The following is a 23,223-nucleotide window of genomic DNA, read 5'->3' as shown; positions in this document are numbered from 1 at the left end:
GGGAAGCTCAAAATACCTCTTCAGCTGATGAGATTGGCAAATTTTTTTTCCACTATTTTGTTTTTTAGAATGATATTGTTTGGTCAATAAGTTGTATCCAACTCTTTTGCGACTCCATGGACTGTAACCCAGCCGGCTTCTCTCTCCATGGGATTTCCCAGGCAAGAATACTGGAGTGGGTTGCCATTTCCTTCTCCACGGGATCTTCCATTCTTTACCACTGAGCCACCAGGAAAGCCCAGGTTGACAAATTTTTTTAAGTTTGGAAATTTGTGAAGTTGGCAAGCTGTATTTAAGAACATAAATTCTCAAATGTTCTTGGTATGAGTGAGAACTGGTACAAACTTTTTAGAGAGCAACAAGGCAATAATGATCATTATTTGAAATACAAATATACTTCAATGTAGCAGCAATTCTACTGCTAGTTTAGTGTATGAATATAATTGGATGATATGCCAAAGCGTGTGTGTGTGTTTAACAAGGGTAGTTCTTTTGGCATAATTCCTAAAAGCAAAAATTCATAAACAAAGTATTGTCCAAAGTAATTGGAGACTTGAAAAATAAATCATGATACATCTATACCACAGATGTTAAAAGGATGAAAGTAGATTTATATGTCTATATAAAAATACCACCGAAGATTGAGTTTTTTAAACAGAAAACTATAAGAAGGAAAAAAGGAAGGGTATTTATAATATGATCTCATTTATGCAATTAAATATGCATACACAAACATAAAGACAAGACCAGCTACATAATTTGTAACCTAGTGCAAAGTGAAAATGACATGAGGCCTCTTGTTCAAAAGTTAAGAATTTCAAGGTGGGGGGAAGGGATAAATTAGGAGTATGGGATTAACAGATACACATTACTATATATAAAATAGATAAAAACAAGCAAAAGGGTTTACTGTATAGCACAGGGAACTATATTTTATATCTTATAATAACCTATAATGGAAAATAATGTTTTTATATAAAATATTTTATTAATTTTACTTTATATAAAATTATGTATAGTATATATATAACCAAATCAGTTTGCTGTACATTTGAAACTAACACAATATTGTAAATCAACAATAATTTTTGTTTTTAAGTTAGGAATTTCAGGACAGTAACAACAGCAGAGCATTAAACCAAGCTCAAGGCCCTTCCGAATCCAATCTGTGTGACTGGACAAACTGGTCCAGTCTCTCTACCTTTGGTTCATCCTCATGGCTTGTAAGTTCTGTATTTGTCAATTTGCCTAGTTACTAAAATTTATCTGTAATTCCCCAATCAGTACTCATAAAGTTTTCATGGTCATTCCCAGACAAGCCCAGAGCAACAACAAATCTGAGTCATGGGACAGTTTCGTTCCAGCTGAGGCCCAACAGGGCAACACTCCGCCTCTTGTCTCAGCTCTCATCCTGCCAAGTGTCCTGTTCACGGTCTGTTCAGAGCTGTGTGGTTTTCAGGTTGGTTTTTGTTGGTGATTTCACTGTTCAGCGGCCCCCAACGGTAGTGCTTAAGCGCCTCCAGGTGCAAGAAGGCTGAGCTGTGCCCTACAGAGAAAACAGGTGTTAAATAAGCTTCCTTCAGGCAGGATTTAGAAGGCTGTTAGTCACGAGTTAACGAAACGATAGTTATTAAAGAAGGTGTCTTTCAACAGAAACACAAAACAAGGTTATGAATTTATTAGTTGAAAATGTTCTGATCAGAGGCTTGCAAGAACCTACCCTGTATTTCCCCCCAGGAGCAATGGTATTTGCTAATTCAGTGTTGGAAGCAACATTATAGAACGTAACCTCCTTGAAAAAAAGAGAGTCAACTGTTTATTGACAGCTATGTGCTTAAAACTCTTCTGAGATACACAAGAAACTGTTAAGAGTGGTTGCCTTTGTGAAGCTAGACTGGAAGTGAGGAAGAGAAGGGAGATTTTGTTTTTCATTTTATGCCTTTATGTACTATTCGATTTTTTTAACTCTAAGTATGCTGTCCTGTGCTGTGCTAAGTCGCTCAGTCATGTGTGAATCTCTGCGATCCCATGGACTGTAGCCCACCAGGCTCCTCTCCCCATGGGGATTCTCCAGGCAAGAATACTGGAGTGGGTTGCCATGCCCTCCTCCAGGAAACCTTCCCAACCCAGGGATCAAACCCAGGTCTCCTGCATTGCAGGCAGATTCTTTACCATCTGAGCCACCAGGGAAGCCCAAGAATACTGGAATGGGTAGCCTATCCCTTCTCCAAGGGAACTTGCCTACCCAGGAATTGAACTGGGGTCTCCTGCATTGCAGGCAGATTCTTTACCAGCTGAGCTCTCAGGGAAGCTCAACTTTAAGTATAACTTACCTTTATTTTTTTGAAAATAAATTAAAAACCATATATCTCAACCAACAAGGACTGACCAGACAGCACAGGAACTCCACTGAATATTCTATAATAACCTAAATGGGGAAAAAATTGAAAAGGAATAGACACATGTATATGTATAACTGAATCACTTTGATATACACCTGAAACTGCTGCTGCTGCTAAGTCGCTTCAGTCGTGTCCGATCCTGTGCGACCCCATAGACGGCAGCCCACCAGGCTCTGCCATCCCTGGGATTCTCCAGGCAAGAACACTGGAGTGGGGTGCCATCTCCTTCTCCAATGCATGAAAGTGAAAAGTGAAAGAAGTTGCTCAGTGTGTCCAACTCTTTGCAACCCCACGGACGGCAGCCTACCAGGCTCCTCCATCCATGCGATTTTCCAGGCAAGAGTACTGGAGTGGGGTGCCATTGCCTTCTCCACACCTGAAACTAACACATTGTTAATCAACTATGCTTCAATATAAAATAAAAATTAAAAGAATAAATAAAACCATATATCTCAAAATTTCCCCTCATCTCCTCCATGTCTAATGCAATATTAAATTAGGTTCTCACTGCCTCAAGCCAGAATTTTTGTAACTGCCTCCTAATTGTTCTTCCTTCTAATTTTCTCTTCTCCAATCTTCATCTGCCAGATGAATCTTCCAGATAGGCCACATTCATCATGAAATGTTCCAACCACTCGTCATTGCCCATTAAAGCAAATCTAGCTTTCAGAGTCTTATGTAATCAGACCTCAACCTTCTCCCTCCCTATTCCCCAGTTCTACTGTCTGACCATCCCTGCTCACCCCCACCTCATCCGTAGCATTGACCATGCCAGTTTCTGCCTCCATACTTTTGCCTGGATCCAGCCCACATCTCTGTCCATTATTGGGTTCCACTAAAATAGTGAAATTTCTTTTATCCTATGATTTTTCCTGTTTTTGAATTTTTATGGCGCTAAACAAAAGGAGTGTTTCATTTATATGTTATCCATAACTCTCAAATTGTATATATTTATTTAAACAACACATGTTTATGGACTTCCCTGGTGGCTCAACTGGTAAAGAATCCTCCCACAGTGTGAAAGACCTGGGTTTGATCCCTGGGTTGGGAAGATCTTCTGGAGAAGGGAACAGCTTCCCACTTCAGTATTCTGACCTGGAGAATTCCATGGAGTGTGTGTGTAGTCCATGGGGTCATCAAGAGTCGGACACAACTGAGTGACTTTCACACTATGCATTTATACTATATGTCAGACGCTATTCTTTTACCTCATTTAATCTTCATGATGATCTCATAAAGTAGGTGGTATTATGCGTGTGTGTTCCTTGTGGCCACCTGGACTGTAGCCCGCCAGGCTCCTCTGTTTCTGAAATTTTCAGGCAAGAATACTGCAGTGGGTTGCATTTCTTCCTCCAGAGGATCTTCCTGACCTAGGGATCCAACCTGGCCAACTGCATTGCAAGAGGATTCTTTACCACTAGCGCCACCTAGGAAGCCCAGGTGGTATTATTGTTCAGTTGCTAAATTGTGTCTGATTCCGCAACGCCATGGACTGCAGCACACCAAGCTTCCCTATCCTTCACTATCTCCTGGAGTTTGCTGAGATTTATGTCCATTGAGGTGGTGGTGCTAACCATCTCATCCTCTGCTGCCCTCTTCTCCTTTTGCCTTCAATCTTTCCCAGCATCAGAGTCTTTTCCAATGAGTGGGCTCTTTGCATCATGCAGCCAAAGTATTGGAGCTTCAGCTTCAGCATAGTCCTTCCAGTGAATATTCAGGGTTGATTTCCTTTAGGATTGACTGGTTTGATCTCCTTGCCATCCAAGGGACTCTCAAGAGTCTTCTCTAGCACCACAATTCGAAGGCATCAGTTCAGTGCTCAGCCCTTCTTTATAGTCCAACTTTCACACCCATACATGACTACTGGAAAAGCCATGACTATATGAATTTTTGTCGGCAAAGTGATATCTTTCCTTTTTAATATGCTGTCTAGGTTTGTCATAGTTTTCATTCCAAGGAGCAAGTATCTTTTAATTTCATGGTTGCAGTCACTGTTTGCAGTGATTGCAGAGCCCAAGAAAATAAAATCTTTCACTGCTTCCACTTTTTCCCCATCTACTTGCCATGAAGTGATGGGACTGGATACCATGATCATGACCACTCCAGTATTCTTGCCATGAGAACTCAATGACCAGGTGGTATTATCTCCCTTCTTTTAGAAGCGGAAACCGGAGCACAGAGACGTTAAATAAGTTGCTCAAGGTCACACAGCAAATTGGAGAGACAGAATTCACACCCAGTCCAATTTCCCTGGTGGCTTAGCTGGTAAAGAATCCACTTGCAATGCAGGAGACCTGGGTTCAATCCCTGGGTTGGGAATATCCCACAGAGAAGAGAACAGTGACTCACTCCAGTATTCTGGCCTGCAGAGTTCCATTGGACTGTATTGTCCACGGGGTCACAAACAGTCGGACATGACTGAATGACTTTCACTTTCAGACAAATAAACCATATACAATTCTGTTTTCTATTAAAGAGTCATGCCCTTAACCATATACAGTTTTGTCTGCTGATTGATTGCTTAAATGGATAATTGTATGACCAGTTCCTTGAGGGGATTATATCTTCCATTTCTTCTCTTGAGAGCCCCATATCATGCTTAAGAAGGTCTTATCAACTGCCTAGAGTTTCCTGAGCCTCACTTTTATGGGAGGCTGACACTCTTAGATCTAAGGATGGGGACTTGGGACTGGGAAGTCAGGCTAAGCATGCTTCCCTTGAACTTGCTTGCTGCCTTCCTTCTCCTTAAATTCCCCATCTTCCTCCCATGGTTGGCTCAGCTAAGCCCTTGGCTGGCTTTACCTCTCCCCACTGGACTCCACGTCACTTCTATCAAGACCTCAGTGAATCCTGTGGCCACAAGATGGTGAGATGGATGTTGGCTCCATGGGGAAGACTCAAGGTCACACGGAGCAAAAGGCAGGATTTCATTCATCTGTCCAGTCTCCTGCCCTCCACCCCGCAGCCCACCCACATGGGGTCCTTCCAAAGTGCACGGAGAAATGCAGAGTTTTAAGATTCGTGGAGGCCTGTGTTTGCAGCTTGGCTCTACCACTTACTGTGTCACCTTAGACGAGTTATTGAAGTTTTCTGAGCTACAGTCAGGCATCTGAATGCGATTATGTTATTGCTAATATGGCAATTGCTAAGAGTAGGCACCAGCTTCCCTGGTGGCTCAGTGGTAAAGAATCTGCCTGCCAACACAGGAGATGAAGGTGCTATCCCTGGGTCAGGAAGATCCCCTGGAGAAGGAAATGGCAACCCAATTCAGTATTCTTACCTGGAGAATCCCATGGACAGAGAAGTCTGGTGGGCTACAGTCCATAGGGTCACAGAGTCGGATGTGATTGAGCATGCATGCAACAGTAGGCACTGACTACACGCCAAGCACAGTTCTCAGCATTTTACACACAGGAACTCTCCAGTCTTCATAACTCTGTGAGGAAGTGCTATCATTGTGTTGTCTTCATCTTACAGATGAGGAAACTGAGGCGCAGAGCGGTAAAGTAACTTTCCCAATAACACACAGCTGGACAGGGAGCAAGCTGGCTAACCTTTATAGCACTATCCTTTATAGCGGTAACATGCATGAAATATGTGATGTATGAGGACTCTGTAAATATCTCCTCTGTATCAGCTGGGATTAATTTGGGCTTCCCTGGTGGCTCAGATGGTAAAGAATCTGCCTGCAATGCAGGAGACTCAGGTTTGATCCCTGGGTTGGGAAGATCCCCTGGAGAAGGGAATGGCAACCCACTCCAGTATTCCTGCCTGGAAAATCTGTGGACAGAGGAGCCTGGCGGGCTATAATCCATAGGGTCACAAAGAGTCAGACACAACTGAGCAAGTAACACTTTCACTTCACTTTCACATAAAACCGAAAATGTGAGTAAGAGTGATTTAAACAAATTGAAACTTTAGTTCTCTCTTTTGGGGAAGAAGTTCAAAATAGGTATGGCAGGCCCGGTGGGGTGACTCCATCCTATCAGGGACTCAGGCTCCTTCTACATCTCTATTCTGCTCTCCTTGGCCCATGGCTTCCATCCTCAGGGTTGTCTCCTGGTAACAAGATTTGCAGCTGCAGATACCACATCCATTCTAAGCAGCAGAAATGAGGCTGAGGGAAAGGGAAGACCTCCCAGCGAAGCCAGTCATCTTTAAAAGTTGTTCCAAGAAACCCCCTCCAATAAGCTAGGCTTACTGACACTTTGAATAATATAAGGGCTCTCTGTCAGTAAGGAGGCATGAAAGATTGGGTACTGACAAGCAGTCTCCTCTCTCACAGCATTGAGATGTCCCATCCAACCCTACACACTGACATGTCAGAGTCCTCTCATTCGACAGTCTTCTGAGATCCAACTTTCATTTCTTCTGGTTTTGTGTCAACTTCCTGTCCTATCTTCCTCACACCCTTTATTCTTTTCTTTTTCTTCTTTCTTTTTTTGGCTGTGCCAGGTCTTTGTTGTGGCATGTGTGATTTTCAGTTGTGGCATATGGGATGTCCCTGACCAGGGATTGAACCAGAGTCCCCTGCATTGAGAGCACGAAGTCTTAGTTACTGAATCATCAGGGAAGTTCCAAACCCTTTATTCTTAGGTGGGTGACAGACAAGAACGAGCATCTTCATCCTTAAATGATCCAAATGTTAAAAACCATTCATTCATTCACTTGACGAATCTTCACTGAACACCAACACTTCATCAGAAACCATATGAAGCGCTTGAGATACACAATGAAAACACATGTTCTACGGACTCACTTAGTAGTCTAAGGGAGAAAAATACATTTTTTAGAGAGATAACTATTCTTTACCAATCAATTATGATTCTCCTGAAGAAGGGGTGCATCACCAAGCTGAGGAGAATCAAGAAAGGTTTCACCAATGGAGTGATATTAAAGAGAGAATTGATGGACAGGTGGGAGTGGGCCCAGGAAGGATGCACATCCCAGGAAGGATGGCACATCCCGGGCAAGGAGGCACGTCAGTACATAGAGTATGCCGGGAAGACAAAGCTGGACATAGAATGCCCAGGGTGCAATGCCAAGAGATGAGGTCTAAGAGGTAGGAAGGGACTGGAATGTGAATGTCCTGATGGGATTTTTATCACGGAAGTTGACTCAAGCCTGTGAGTGACAAGGAACTATTCAAGCATAAGACGGTGAGAGTCACATGTTAGATGGGGTTGAGGTGCGTGAGGACAGAGGTAGGGGCCTCTGTTAGGAGGCTATTTACGTAGTTTAAGAAATGATGAACTGGGGATTTCTCTGGTGGTCCAGTGGTTAAGACTCCAAGCTCTTAATGCAGGGAGCCTGGGTTCAATTCCTGGTCAAGGAACTAGATTCCACATGTTGCAACTAAGAGTTTGCATGCCACAACTAAAAGATTGAGCATGCTGCAGCTGAAGATCCCAATTGCTACAACAAAGATCAGAGACCCTGTGAGCAGCGGCTGAGACCAAGTGCCCCCAAATACATACATATTTTTTTTAAAAAAAGGAAATGATGAATTAAGACATAGTTGGGAGAATGCAAAGAAAAGTTTGAGTGTGAGAGATGAACAGTCAATAAACACAACAGTTTTCCTTCAGGCCTCAGCCGTCACATCCTTCTGGATGGTAACTAATGCCAATGGCCGTCAGTGGTCTCCAGGGTGAATGAAAGTAGGATGGATACGCTCCACATTGCTCACCCTCATCCTGGGGGCTCAGTCCTCTCTATATATGAAAATTTTCTTTGGCAACCCACTCCAGTATTCTTGCCTCGGAAATCCTGTGGACAAGAAGAGCCTGGTGGGCTACAGTCCATGGGATCGCCAAGTCAGACATGACTTAGCAAAAAAAACAACAACAGCCCTACTTCTAGATTCATAAAAACCTCCTAGGTGTTTCCTCCACGCCTTTTGCAGGCTTTCATTAACCTGGGTTCCTAAATGGCTGCATGGAGGAGTGTTGCTCTGCAGCCCTCAGTTCAGTCGCTCAGTCATGTCTGACTGAGACCCCACGGACTGCAGCATGCCAGGCCTCCCTGTCCATCACCAACTCCCAGAGCTTGCTCAAACTCATGTCCATCAAGTCCATGATGCCATCCAACAGTCTCATCCTCTGTTACCCCCTTCTCCTGTCTTCAATATCTCCCAGCATCAGGGTCTTTTCCAATGAGCCAGTTCTTCGCATCAGGTGGCCAAAGTATTGGAGTTTCAGCTTCAGCATCAGTCCTTCCAATGAATATTCAGGACTGATTTCCTTAAGGATTGACTGATTTGATCTCCTTGCAGTCCAAGGGACTCTCAAGAGTTCTCTCCAACACCACAGTTCAAAAGTTATACAACCCTAGAAGCAAGAAATAAACTACTGTATGTGAGCTATGTCCTTTACTTGGATCTTTCTATTATAGCAATTATCCTAACTAACACAGCATGCTTCTACTATTTCTTTCACAAGAGTAGTTCTGCTCAGAAAGAAATTCTCAGTAAATCTTTGAAGTGGGAGGTTAAGAACAAGCTGTTAGTGTAGGATGTGGTATAGCCTCTGGATGTGCATGGAACGTGATCCAAGTCAGGAAAAATGCTTCAGGCTGTGGAGGTCCCTTAACACTAAATTATTTCTGTAGTTGGTCCTCATGCTGCAGGATCTCATTTCAAAATAAAATTCCATTTAGGAAAAAGTTGGAGGGTTTCTCTTAAGTTCAAATATTAAATGGGTGTAGTAGAAAGAAGTACATGGCGCTGCCTTGTATGCAGTATCTGTCTATTCAACAAAAGCTTGCTGACTCTGAACGCCCAAGCCTTTCCGGGAGTAGGGCTTAAGCTAGGCTTGGGATGGGGGAAGGGGGTGAGGTGGGGTATTTTCTATAACAGAAACATCTTTTCTCAGCTAAGATTCTCCCTCACTTGTTTTGTGTTAGTGTTTGTCATGCCTTAACAGCAGGAAGTCCTTTCTTTTTCTTTAATATCTATTTGTTTATGCCTGCCCTGGTGTTTGTTGCTCCATGTGGAATTTCACTAGTTGTGGCGAGTGAGGCCTCTCTCCAGTTGTGGTGCATGAACTTCTTGCTGCTGTGGCTTCTCTTGTTGTGGAGCACAGGCTCTAGGGCGTGTGGGCTCAGTAGTTGCGGCGTGTGGGGTCCTCCCTGACCAGCAATCGAGCCCTTGTCCCCTGCATTGCTAGGCAAATTCTTAACCACTGGACCGCCAGGGAAGCCCAGGAAGTCCTTCTTGAATTATAACTTTCTTTCCTTTTGTAGGGGCTTCTCTTGTAGATCAGCTGGTAAAGAATCTGCCTGCAGTGCAGGAGATCTGGGTTCTATTCCTGGGTTCGGAAGATCCCCTAGAGAAGGAAATGGCAACCCACTCCAGAATCCTTGCCTGGAAAATCTCATGGACAGAGGGCTGCAGTCCATGGGGTTGCAAAGAGTCGGGCACGACTGAGCAATCAACACTTCCTTTTGTAGTGGCAGAATCTCTCCATGTTCTCAGTGGAGGTAGAAAGAGTGCTTGCAACTGGCAGAGTGGTCTATGTCAGACACATAAACAGAGAGATGAGTACACAGACGGTCATAAATCCACCTTCTCAGAGGTAAAAGGGAAGAGCCCATATGCCTGGGTTGGCTGTTCCTTCATACAAGAGAACTGGTTCTCAAAAAAAAGTGTGTGGTTAAGGAAACTGCCAGCTTTTAGCACCCCGGTTTATTTAATTAGGTAATTCATTTATTTATTTACCTCCACTGACACTGAATAATTAACCTGCCTCACTGCCCTACTGCCAGAAGGCAGCAGCAATCTACCTAAGAAAGGCACAGCTACGGGCAGGTACCTGGGTTCTCCTTCTGACTTGTTCCAAATCACTAGAGGAGAATACTGTGTATATAGCTGCATCATTTTCTCCTCTCAAAACATGAAAGGAGATTGCTTTCCTCCCAGGAGAGAATACGTTTGCTTCTACAGAAGTTCTCTATAAGAAGAGTTAACTGAAGGCCATGCTGAAATAAAAAGCATATTAATTTAATCCTGATACAAGGTCAATCTCTTCTAAGTTTTAAAATGAAGACTTGGGACTTCCTTGATGGTCTAGTGGTTGACACTTTGCTTCCAGTGCAGGGGCATAGGTTTATTACCTGGTCAGGGAACTAAGACCTCACAAGAGTGCGTTTGCACTAAGTCACTTCAGTCGTGTCCAGCTTTTTGCGACTCAGTGGACTATACCCTGCCAGGCTCCTCTGTCCATGGGATTCTCCAGGCAAGAATACAGAAGTGGGTTGCCATGCTCTTCCTGACCCAGGGATTGAACCTGTGTCTCTTATGTTTCCTACACTGGCAGGCGGGTTCTTTACCACTAGCGCCACCCGGGAAGCCCAAGATCTCACATGCCGAGTAGCAAATAAACAAATAAAATGAAGAACTTGAAGTACATAACTACAGCACACATTTCTTTGTCTGTTTTTGTCAGTTGTGCTGTGAAGCTTGCGTGATGGGATCTCAGTTCTCTGACCAGGGACTGATCCCAGGCCACGGTAGTCAAAGTCCAGAATTGCGACCAGAATCCTAACCACTAGGTCACCAGGGAACTCCCTACAGCACTAAAATTTACGCCTGTTTAAATTCTATATTGTAATAAACCAAAGCATGAGAGAGAGAGAGAAAAAAGGAAAGAAGAAAGCAAGAAAGAAAAAAGAAAAGTCAGATGATAAGGGACTAAGAAGGATGAGAGGAAGTGAGAGGCAGATGGCTTTTCCAGAGCCAGGGAGGGAAAGGACAGAAACAAGACAGCGAAAGGGAGATGGGAGAACCAACCAGTGAGCAGAAGCCTTGTACTGGGGGATTTATATCCATCATTCCACACTTGTTCAACGTGTGTTCATCATACAGTTAAGGTTTGCAGCAGGGGAATGATATTATCAGATGGACATTTTTCAAAAGTACTTACTTCTTTATTTTTGGCCACGCTGGGTCTTTCCGGCTGTGCACAGGCTTTCTCTAGCTGTGAGCAGCGGCTGCTCTTTGTTGCGGAGCACAGGCTGTCGGCGAGCAGGCTTCAACATCTGCAGTGCCGGGGCTCAGTTGCTCTGCAGCACGTGGTATCTTCCCGGACCAGGGATCGAACCCATGTCTCCTGCACTGGCAGTCAGATTCTTAGCCACTGGACCACCAGGGAAGTCCCACACGGTCATTTTCAAAAGACCACTGTAGCTGCAGAGAGGGCCGTGGGTGAATGCAGGCAGACAATTTTGGAGGCTGTTGGGGAAATCAAGGAAAGAGATGATGCCAGCTTGGATTGGCACGGTGGCAGGAAGAATACAGAGGAGTAGAGAAAATTATGGAAATTTCAGGTGGAAGACGAAAGGAACTAAGCCCTTTCTATGCGTTCTCATTGTACCCTACACTTCTCTCATCATTGCCTTTATTACGTCTTACTGAAATTACCTTTTTACTCCTCTGTGTTTCCCTCTAGACTTGGGATGCCCAACATCGCTAGTCATATGTGGAATCTGAGCAGTGCAATGTGAGATGTGCTCTAAGTGTAAAAAACACACTGAATTAGAAAACAATTCCAAATAAAGAATGCAAATATTAATACTTTCTATATTGCTACATATTGAACTGATATATATATAGTTGGTGGACATAAAATACATTATTAAAATTAATGTTATTGGTTTCTTTTTAATGTCTTTATGTGGCTACCAGAAAATTTTAAATTACTTATATGGCTCACATTATGTTCCTACTAAACAGCACTATGAGAGAATATAAGAACTGAGGTATCTCCAAGGCCTACCACTTATTTAAATAAGCATTCAATGAGTAAATATATTTGGCCAGGTCACATTCAAATTCTGACTGCAGGTATGTATTAATGATGAAGGCTTTCAGTGTTGGATCATATTGTTAACAATCTTGGCTTCACTGTCGGCTGAAAAAGAATGTGTTTTCTAAATCAGTTAGACCCAACATCGCCCAGAATTTGGCTAAAAAATTCAGAATACTTCTGCGACCCATCTGCTTGTCTGAGATATTTGTCTACTAAAGAACACAGTTCACCTGTGGCTCAGTCCCTCTGGAGACCGTGGCGCAGGCATGGTTCCGTAACCGAGTACCACCTTAAAGCAGGCACTCTAAAGGCAATGACTAAAACGCGAAACAGAATACCTACACATCACCATCTGTGAATCTCTTCTGAAGCTGTGACTTCATTTTCACTCAGTGGTTGAGCACCTTGCCAAATCTGAGCTGCTACGGAGCTCGGGTACTTGAGCCAAAGGAAACGAGCACAGTGTCCAGCTGACTCTGTGGTCACAGCCAATTCAAGCGGAACACTCACATGTCTTTTGAACACATCAGCACTACCCTTGTTTTATTCCCCTGCAGCTTTACATGCGCTGTGCTTAGCTGTCAAGTCACATCAATCAGAAAGAACAATTTTATGAGCCAGTAGGGGTCTGGCATGTTGTATCTCTCAGAATCCTTTTAATTAATTCACTAAAGTCTTTAAGGAAACAGCTTGGTAAATCTCTTCAGCAAGCTTCCACTGCTTAGCAGTCTGACCGCATTAAAATAAACTAGAGCTCCATGTTCTGTTTTAACCTTTTCCAAACATGCTTACTACTGAATATAGCTAAGGGCAGAAACACAAAAGAAAATTCAGCCTTAATTCCTCCGTGGAATCATGTGACTTGCAGAGCTCCCAGCCTACACTCTCCCAGTGAATGATGTAATGGAAGCTGGGGCCCACTAATCGCTTTTGACATGAATAACTTGAATAACTTGTAGAAACCTTTCTTCCCCCTGATTTGTGTCAAGTGAGCTTAGCTTTTCCACATTTAAGAAAACTTCTCAAGCTCTATACTAACAAGAGGCGAGGGCCTACTAGTCAAGTAGGTACACATTTTTTTCCCCCTAAAATTTTAAGTAATCCACATTCCAAGGTCAAGAGAGCCTGCATCTGGTGAAAGGGCTTTAGGGCAGACACCTCCACGCTAAGCTTCATTGATGACGTCATCGCGCTACTGGATCCCCATCCTGGTGTTTTCCCTACGTATATAGTAAGGAACATGCCATGTTCATTCATTCAACCAGTATTTACTGTTTGCCATGAGCAAAGCACTTTGGAGCATATCTAGATAAATAATAAATAGTTATCAGTTAATGAGTCCCTATTATATCCTAGGTATCTTAAAATCTACACAACACTGCAATGAGATTAACTCCATTTCATTGCAAAATAAAACAAGGTCTCTAATTTGAGTCTACATTTCACAAAGATTTCTGGTGTATAGCGTGGTATAGACGTGTGTGTGTGTGTGTTCTGGTGTATAGCATGGTATAGATGTGTGAGTGTGAGTGTGTGTGTGTGTGTGTGCACTCAGTCGCATCTGACTCTTTTTGACCTCATGGACTGCAGTCTTCCAGGCTCCTTTGTGCACGTAATTTTCCAGGCATGAATACTGGAGTGGGTTGCCATTTCCTTCTCCAGGGATCTTCCCGACCCAGGGATCAAACCTGCAACTCCTGCATCTCCTGGACTGGGCGGATTCTTCACCACTATGCCACCTGGGGAGCCGGATATAGACTATATGCATACATAAATGCTGTTTCTGATGAAACTGACAGGTATATCAGATCATTTAATGCTTAATACCCAACAGTATTCTGAACTAAACACTCCTCAAATTTTGTTGACATACCAACCAGGAAAGAGAGAGACTGTCTTCCATCCACACTAAGAACAGCATGGCGAAAGATAATTAGAAATGCATGCAGCAATTAAGCAAAATTTCCTCAGTCTGAATGAGAAGCTAGGTAAATTACCTACCCATCGAGATTTTTCAAAAATAACTTTAATTAAACCTGGGCTGAGTTATGATCTAACCACTTTTAGAAAGGCCATGTATTAGAATGGAGTAAAACAAAACCTCAAAGTCATAACCCATGGAAACGTTCATTACTTACCAGGGTGATGTTTTGGGGAGTCGGCCTCCACTGGCAAAATTACTGTCACACCGAAATCTTATTCTAAGTATCTGGTGAGGGTAAATGAGAGCCTTGCAGCCTGATCTTTCCAAATGTAATTTACATCTAAATTAATTTGAGAGAGAAAAGAAAAACTCTATGTTTAAAAGTCGCCTTTTAATTTTTCCTCCAGGTCACCTCTTCTGCAATCTTAATATGGCTCCCTTCACGGAGTCGGAGGCCAAAAGAGCATCATGACAAAAAGAAATTATCAAAAAAAAGACGAGTCTTGACAACCCAAGCCACTCACTGGGTTCGGGAGACCAAGGCCCCATCCTTAACTCCCCGGCCGCCAGCGCCCCCTCGCGGGCAGAGACTGCTCAACCGAGGAGAGCCGGCAGCCACTGCCCTTTGGGAGAGTTCAGGGCTACGTCTCCCCTGCGCCCCGCCTCGCTACCCCCGCCCCGTCCCGCCCCCGCCGCTGGCGCCTCCGCACCCGTCTGCAGCCCAGCCCCCGGCGTCCGCCGCTCCCGCTGCTCCTGCTGGCGCTTTCCGCACACCCACCCACACGTCAAACGCCCTCTTTTCCCCTGAAAAGTTTCTAGACGGTAGGGACTATTTTCTTCTAATGTAACCTTCCACCAAACTGGAGGGAAAAGTTACCCGAGGCCTGGGAGGGGTCGGGGCTCTGGGGGCGGGGGATGGGACCTGGCTTTTAGAAAAGAGGTCTCTTTTCAGTGAAAATAAATGATTGGGCCTCCAAGCCAGAGCTTTGTTTGCTGGGTTAACTGTAAAAGGTGCTTGATGATGCTAAATATTTAAGATAAGAGTTTTTCTTAAATTAACATAAAATATATTGTACCAGATAAATGGTTCTTGTCTTCAGATCTTGCAGTTCTTTCTGTTGATTCTCATCTGAATCCCTTCTTCCCCCAGGCTCCTAAATCCTTACCTTCAGCTATAGAGAAAACAAGATCCCCTGGGAATGACTTCTTAAATCCTAGAGACCAAAGTCAAACCTAGAAACTGCTGTCCTGGGAAGTTGGCTGAATTCTATCCATATTCTGGATGGGTAAACTCACCTGCAGAAATATATAGTGATTAGAAAAACCCACTAGGCCTGTATTTTTTCAGATTATAAGTGGCAAAAATCAGTTTGGCAAGGAATTTTAGAGAGGAAGGGAGGGAGAAAGAAAGGGGAAGGAAGGAAGGAGCCGGAGTAAAAGAGTAGAAAAACGTTAGGTACTAAGAGTCAGTATTCTTTCATGAAACCAGTATCATGTTTGCATGTACCGGATCAAGAAATAGAATATATTTCTTGCTGTGTGTTGTGGTCAAAAAAATGTCTGCAAAACCACTGCAATAGACAATGGAATTATGTTAAGAGACCTAGAAGGGTTTGAAAAGTCATCTACTTCATTCCGCTCTACTCAGGCAGTGTTTCATTTAAAGAGTGTGTGTGTTAGTTGCTTGGTCCTATCCAACTCTTTGAGACCCCGTGGACTGTAGCCTGCCAGGCTCCTCTGTCCATGGACTTCTCCAGGCAAGAATACTGGAGTGGGTTGCCATTCCCCTCTCCAGGGAATCTTCAAGGGATGGTACCTGGGTCTCTTGCATTGCAGGCAGATTCTTTACTGTCTGAGCCACCAAGGAAGTCCCCATTTAAAGACTAGGCCAGACTTAGTTATTCTTCTTGCTTATCTTCCCATCTTAATATATACTATTAATGGCTTGTGAACAATTTGTGTCTTGAAAGCTATTATTTCAGTAAAGAAAGCTGTAGCTTAAAATATGAAGGGAATTCTGCCAAGCTCCTCTTTTCTCTATGGCTCTTCTATTACCGTGTGACCCCGGGGCCCTGGACACATTCCATGTCTGGAAGCACTGTCGGAAGTGCAGACCTGAAAGCCTGGGTTACTAGAACATCATGTGGTCAAGTATTCCTGTGGGTCTATTTTTTTAATATATGTTTACTTTAAAATAAACATTTTTCTTTTCCCTAATTGTTCATTAAAATATTTTTATTGGTCTATATAAGTCATATGAGAGCCTGAAGTGCTTGAATTTGACTTTGTCCCTTCTCAGTGGGGGAAGCTTGCTTTTGTGCAGGGCTATGGTCTCTGACTGAAATTTCTGTTTTTGCCCCCATTACACACACTCACTTCATTCTTGCCGTTTTCATTAGTTCAACATTTGGATCAAAAGGCTCACATGTATGTGTGGGTAAAGGTGCTGATGGCAGGGAAACACTTCCATCATCAGTAGTGGGCCACTGGCCCAGTAATAACAATAAAATAATAATGATGATTATCATTAACACCTATTTCTCAACACTTTTCTGTGCTAAGCAAATTACGTGCATCGGGTCAGTGAATTCTCCTAATAACCCTATCTCATAATTAAAGAAACTGAGCTTAGAGGAGGGTAAGTAGTGTGCTGGTTTGTGATTGGCAGGACTCTTTACCTGGTCTCTCCTTTCATTTTTTTTTTTTTTCACTAACTGAATACAGAATCTGAGTGTTTTCCTCCAAAGACCTCTTGCCTAAAAGGCAATTGTGATACCAGTGAGATAGATTATGTAAGTCATGCCTTGTTAACTGGCATCTGAAGTGCACCACAGATTTTATTTACCAGGCAGGAAGGGGTCATTGCAAACGTGGATGTAGGAAGGGGAGCCCCTGGGTAAATTGTATACAAAGCTGTACACAGATGTGTTTTGGGAGAGAAGAAAAGCAAACACTCTGAACTTACTTAACTGGTTTTATTTCCTGTACATGTTCGTCATGGGTCAGGGTTGCTATTCAGCTAGCTGTTCATGTTTGAGTACCAATCCTGCCAGTAAATCTTGGTGTTTGACCTTTAAGGGTCATGAGAGTCGTTGGAGCTCTTTGAGGGAGAGCAACAGGGGATGGGGAGAATTTTTGTGCAATTAGAATAGTAATCTTTTGAAGAATAACATGCTTTCCTTTTTCCCTTTCTGAGAAAATGACTTGATCCTCAGTTGGCCCTTGACATTCATCTGCCTAGGGGAAGTAAGGATTTGTTACAGAAGGAATGAGGGGGAAATAACTGAGATATTTGGCTTCTGGCAGTCAACATGGGATTTTATAGCAAGACAAGAACTTTATAAGCCCAGGTTAGTGGCTTGAAAGAGGATTTCCTAAATTCCCTTTGAAAAAGAGAATTCCTGTGCCTCCCTGAAGAGCCCCACTTGGGGAACTTAATTCAGGAAGTTCTCCCAGAGGATATGACTGCCAGGCCCAATGCCTGCTGCTCAGTGGCAGAAGGACGCTATGTTTTTGGTCCTGGGGAATGATGGGAAGATGGGAACAAGAAATAAGCACAAGGGGGAAACTGCAGATGTGTGTCCCAATTTCTCCCCTCCAGGCTTCTGCGTAGAGATGACCGGGGTGCATCATAGAATCGGAGGGAATGGCAGGGACCGGTCCTACTTGGGCCCTCGTCAGGAGGCCCAGGAGGCTCTGTTCTGCTCTGTGACACCATGCAGAAGTGTGCTCAGGCAGGAGGCCTGGAGATTCAGCTTTCCTGGGAAAGCCACAGTGACTGACTCTCTGGCTGGTGGCTGGAGGGGTGAACTTTCGGGGCAAGGTGACCCCGGAGTGAACACTGCAGAGGGAACCACCCGCTTCGGCTACCCTGGGCCAGGGCGCCATGGGCCTCATGGACCCACAGTCAGAGAGCTGAGAAGAGGTTGAGGGAGGGCCACAGGGCCTGAGCACCCTGAGGAAGGCCCCCTCGCAGATCATAGCCGTATGGTCTCCAAGCACAAATTTCAGCTGCAAACACCAACAGGGCAAGGAGCGGCCAGGTGGAGAGGGGACATGGCCCCCAAGGGCAGAGGAGTCAAAGGACACTGCGCTTGAGGGGTCTCTGGGTTCTCTCCTTTGTCATATGGTTGATAAGCCCTGCTGGTATACTTGGAGAAACGCTGGGCAAAGAGGGTGAAGGTATGAGAATGCTGAGAAAATGTGAGATTGCTGAGAAATGTTATTTTCATCCAGAGAAAAAGTGTTACCTAAAGGAGTTATTTATTTGATGAGACTTAACTTTCTTTTTTCGCTTTTCTTTTAATTATTTTAATAATTGTGAAATATTTAAGAAATAAGAAGTCATGTAAAGAACTTATGTATCTACTACTACTCAGTACAAAAGACAGGAACATTACCAATACAGTTGAAACTTCCAGTATACCACGCCACAAATGTCACTTTTATTAGGTTGAACAAGATGAAATTGCCCATATTTGACTGTTTTTTTACCTACCAAGAAACCCCAATAATTTTATATGATTTAACCTGATATTTAACCTTTGTGACTTTGATCAGTACCTTGATCATTCTGTTGCCCACTTGGAATGTTTTTCTTCCTTTCCTTCACTTATCTACATGCTATCTGTGCTTTAAGACAAGATCTGAGCCCTAATTCTTTCAAGTTTTCACTGAACACTTGGGCCTGCATAGAGCTATCCTCCCCCACCAATCCAGAATATACTGTCTGTCTCCGGCAGCATTACTTTATTTTAAAAAAATTGTTTATTTAGGCTGTTCCGGGTGTTAGTTGCAGCATGTGGAATCTTTAGTTGCAGCATACAGGATCTAGTCCCTGACCAGGGATCAAACCCAGGGCCCCCTGCATTGGGAGTATGGAGCCTTAGCCACTGGACTGCCAAGGAAGTCCCTCATGTGGCAATATTTTATATGTCATATTCTTTCATTGTCTGGACTACAAGAATTAGCACCTAGAGATAGTATTCTGCCTGTTATGGTGTTTTGTTAGTTAACATGTGGAAGAAATAACCGGGTTTGACTCAATTTTTATTGGATTAAAGACAGTATACAGTTTGTTTCTTGGAAGTTATGATTTGCAGTGATTTTATAAAAGATGCTTGAGCCCCACACCCAAACTAGTTAGGAGAGACACCCTAAAGGGAAGAAATCTGAGAAAGAATCAAATATGGAGCCTATCATCCATGAGTGTAGTCAAGTTTTATCATGTCCCATTAAATACTTATGGGCTAGGATATCTTAAGAACTAACAATAAAAGCCACCATTTATGGAGTAACTAACATCACCCAGGTGCCATCCTAGGCATTTTATATACTGTCATATCTATAATACAATAACCCTGCGATGTAGGGAATATCAAGCTCTATCAAGTTGTGAAAGTGAAAGTGAAGTCGTTCAGTCGTGTCTGACTCTTTGTGACCCATGGACTGCAGCCTACCAGGCTCCTCTGTCCATGGGACTCTCCAGGCAAGAGTACACCATACCTATTTCCATTCTTAGCCATAAAAATGTTCTGGGGTAATTTCTTTCTTCTTTTTTAAATCCAGTCTTTATACCAATGTATTTATCAGTATAGTTAGGCCATGCTGAATTAGCAAATTAATCGAATCTCAAAGGGGTAGCACAATAAAGGTTTGTGGTCATTCTGGTAAAACCCAATGTATTTTGAAAAGCTCAGTAGTTCAGGTCTTCTCCGTGGGGTGACTTAGGAACCTTGGCTGTTTCTATATTATGTTTCTACCGTTCCTCTAAGAGGAAGAGGACAGCCACACCAGTCTCTCAGTGGGCTGGGAGTCACCCATCACCTGACACCCATATTCCCATTTGCCAGGACTCAATCTTGAGGCCCTACCTAACACTTGCAAGGGAGCCTGAGAAATGCAGAGAGGACATGAATATTCAATAAGCCACAGCCAATGAATCAGGTGGAGTGGGGCCAGGCATCCCAAGAGGGTCACTTTATTTGTAGGATTGGAGAATCAGAGATAACCTCCTCAGTTCCAGTGGTACCAAGTTCAGCCGGCTGAGGTAGCTAGACTGTCTGATCATCTTTCAGGTTTTAGAGGTGCTTGGACTTTCACAGATATTGTAGAACATTTGGGCAAAGGTAAAGGAAGGCATAAAATAACAGTAACAACAACAATAATAAGCTACTTAGAATAAGAAGGAACGCTATAGTTCTTTGGGCACACCTGTTCATATGATTATTGAGACGCTATCATCTCTCTGGGAAGATAGGACGTGAAGCATCTTGTCCGAGCCCTGGACCTGAGGTGCTTTCCCTGGGGACCATGTACAGACATGGGAATGGGCTTTAAACCGCAAAATGTTTGCAAAATTTTATGTATATGCACAAATGTGCGTTTTTCTGGTAGAGATTATCCATAGCTTTCACAGAGATTTTCAATAGTTTCATAATACATAAAACATTAACATTTACTTTTCTAAACAAGGAATAGGATTTCTAAATAGGAGAAGTGGAGATCAGAGGCTGTCAGGAAGCAGGTGCATAGGAAAGAGGAAATTCATATTCCCACCTGACTCATAGTACTAACACACCAATGCATTTACATGCAAACCTAGAAGTGAGAATTATTTCCTGGCTGAATGAAGGTTAAATAATTTTCCTCCTTTAAAATGATTTTAAATTGGTGAATCTTGGCACTTTCACATTTTCAAATTTTATTACCTTTATGTTTCAGGCAATGGGAAAGGCATTAAAAGTGCCTCTTTGGTTATCACAGGAGATGGTCTCTGTGCTATCTCTAACTCTTACTGTATTTAACCAACAATTAGAAGATACCCAAAAAAAATCTGACCACTTATCTTACACCAGAAAATTTTTAAACTTAATTCTGGAGGATACCTCAGTCTCCTCAACTGTAAAACAATGATTTTAATCCTCATGTCCTTCAAAAGGATGACTCAAGTTTTTTTAACAACCACAGTTGTGTCTGGAAATTATTACAACCATAATAAAAAACAAACACTGCTAAATTAGAAAAAGAATGTATCTTAGACCAAAAACAATTTTTAATTAAATTTTGCTTTGCAACCTCTTATAAGGAACAAGCCACATAACAAGTGTGTCCATAAAGCAGAGAAGGAAATGGCAACCCACTCCAGGATTCTTGCCTGGGAAAGTCCATGGACAGAGGAGCCTGGCAGGCTGCAGTCCGTGGGGTTACATGACTGAGAATACATGCATGAGGGTGGAGGGAGATGGGTTGGTAGCAATAAACTGGTAAAACTAAAAACACAAAAACAAAAAAAACCACAAGTGTGTCCATAAAGTAATCCAATTCATTTTTCCATGAAGTTTTATGGAATCAGTTTAATTACTCAATTCTTATACCTGCTCACCTCCATGGCAACAACCTAGATGCAATAAGTATAGGTTTGCTTCTTGGTATCTCTTAACTAATATTAATTCTAAATTTAACTAAGGTATTATCTTCCATGAAATCATATAGCAGCTCGCAGAGAAGTCTTCATGACTGATGCAGTTACTGCTCATGCATTTCTTGAAAAATATATTTTGAAGACAGAGACGTTCCATTGCTTCTTATTGGAAGAGAATGAGGAATTCTGCTTTGAGAAACCCAATATGAAAACTTCCTCCACTATTTCTCACCTCCTGATAATTTTCTGAGCCCCTAGGAAAGACCTCAGAGCCTATAAACAGAAGGAATTACCAAGCAATATTCATAAGTACAATCTACAGCAGCCTCCAAGTTCCCCATTTTTTATTTGACAGCGGTCAGATATAGCTCTTCACTTGCCCTTTATTTCCCGATGATTTCCCTGTCAAACTAGACATTTCGTGTCTCCTTCTCCTCCTACATGTTGACTTCTGTAGACTTCCAGGCTAAGTGCAATCAGTTGTCAATCTTTTTGAGCTGGGAGATGTTCAGATGGTGAAAAATGTTGCCACTGTTTTCCTAGCTCTTCCAAAATGAGTCGCTCCCTTTGAGCTCTTGGTTTTGACGACCTTAAGTGCGTTCTATAAGAACGGGATGCTCATTTTTAAGGAAACCTGGCATTGGTCCCCACAAAGCTGCTTTCTTCCTGGACTGACCTCACAGTCCTCTCCAATCCCCACCCTGACACGTACTGGTCACCCTCACACTGAACCTGAGCAGTCAGTGACTGGGTCTGTACATTAACAAAATGACAGCAGAGGGGCACCCAAGGCTCACTACTTCTGAAGACATGTTGAAATCATTTGTATCTCTGCCTTGACTCTCTCCAAGTTACAGGTGTTTCCAATTTTCAACTCGTGGCAGAAACCATAAGCCAAGGAAGCAAATAAGTGTTTCCAAAAACTGTTGAAAAGAAACACCCTCCTGCTACCTAACTGTGAAATGCCCAACTTGGGACTTTCATTAACTTTTGACCTTCTTTCTTAGAAACCCATACGGAGAGGATTCAATTTTTCTAAGCTGGTTACTGAAGACTGGAATAGCTTTTTAGCAGCAGTGTTAGGGTCCCAATTTCTTCAATACAGGAAACTGGGTTGGCTCTCAGACCCATCCCCAATATGTTATAGAGGCCTACGTGAATTCATTCCTAAGGATTTGATCCAGGCTATTTGTTCTGCTGCTTTGGTTTTTCCCGTAATCATCAAGATGGTTCAAATATAGGAGAATGACAAGTATCAATCATATTATTAATATTTCATTCTAGAAATGTGTGTTAGCTGATGACACAACGTTCCAAGACTGTCCAAATTAATATGGGTTTTCCCTGTTTAGCTAGGGGAATACATTTCTGGAAATGGAAATGCTAACTATATAGTTTTTTTCGAGATGCTGCTCTGGTGTTGCAAGGTTTAGAGTTTTCTTCAAATGCTCTGAGGTTACAGATGCCTCTACCCCCGGTTTCTTCCAGCTATCAGTCATTCAACTGTTGATCAGTCCCCCCAGGCTGTGGCAGAGCGAGAATATCTTTCCCAGTGTCAAAGAACTTACTCCATCCTGTGATGATCTTTATCCTTGTTTCCTGAATTCTTTCTTCAAAGGTGTCCCCAGCCCCTGCAAAACTCCCATTTTAACATTCAGCAGAATATTC

The 23,223-nt window shown here is 42.9% G+C and overlaps 1 protein-coding gene and 1 long non-coding RNA gene across 2 annotated transcripts in view; one reads left to right on the top strand and one right to left on the bottom strand.

Annotated features, from left to right (window-relative positions):
- LOC108635594 lies at positions 1,047–14,758 on the bottom strand. Its single transcript, XR_001917870.1, has 3 exons — positions 14,347–14,758; positions 11,324–11,631; positions 1,047–1,546 (listed from the first exon to the last, which is right to left on the bottom strand). It is a non-coding gene; the product is annotated as an uncharacterized LOC108635594 (long non-coding RNA).
- The window catches only part of POGZ (pogo transposable element with ZNF domain), a 60,235-nt gene continuing 51,865 nt past the window's right edge, over positions 14,854–23,223 (top strand). The window contains exon 1 of the mRNA XM_013962417.2: positions 14,854–14,954. The gene's annotated coding sequence lies outside the window, so the exon portion shown is untranslated. The remainder of the gene's footprint in view (positions 14,955–23,223) is intronic.

The sequence above is a fragment of the Capra hircus genome, chromosome 3 (assembly GCF_001704415.2).
Source record: "Capra hircus breed San Clemente chromosome 3, ASM170441v1, whole genome shotgun sequence".
In the NCBI taxonomy this organism is placed as follows: Eukaryota; Metazoa; Chordata; class Mammalia; order Artiodactyla; family Bovidae; genus Capra; species Capra hircus.
The sequence above is the reverse complement of the archived record's forward strand: the minus strand, read 5'-3'. Positions and strand labels throughout refer to the sequence as shown.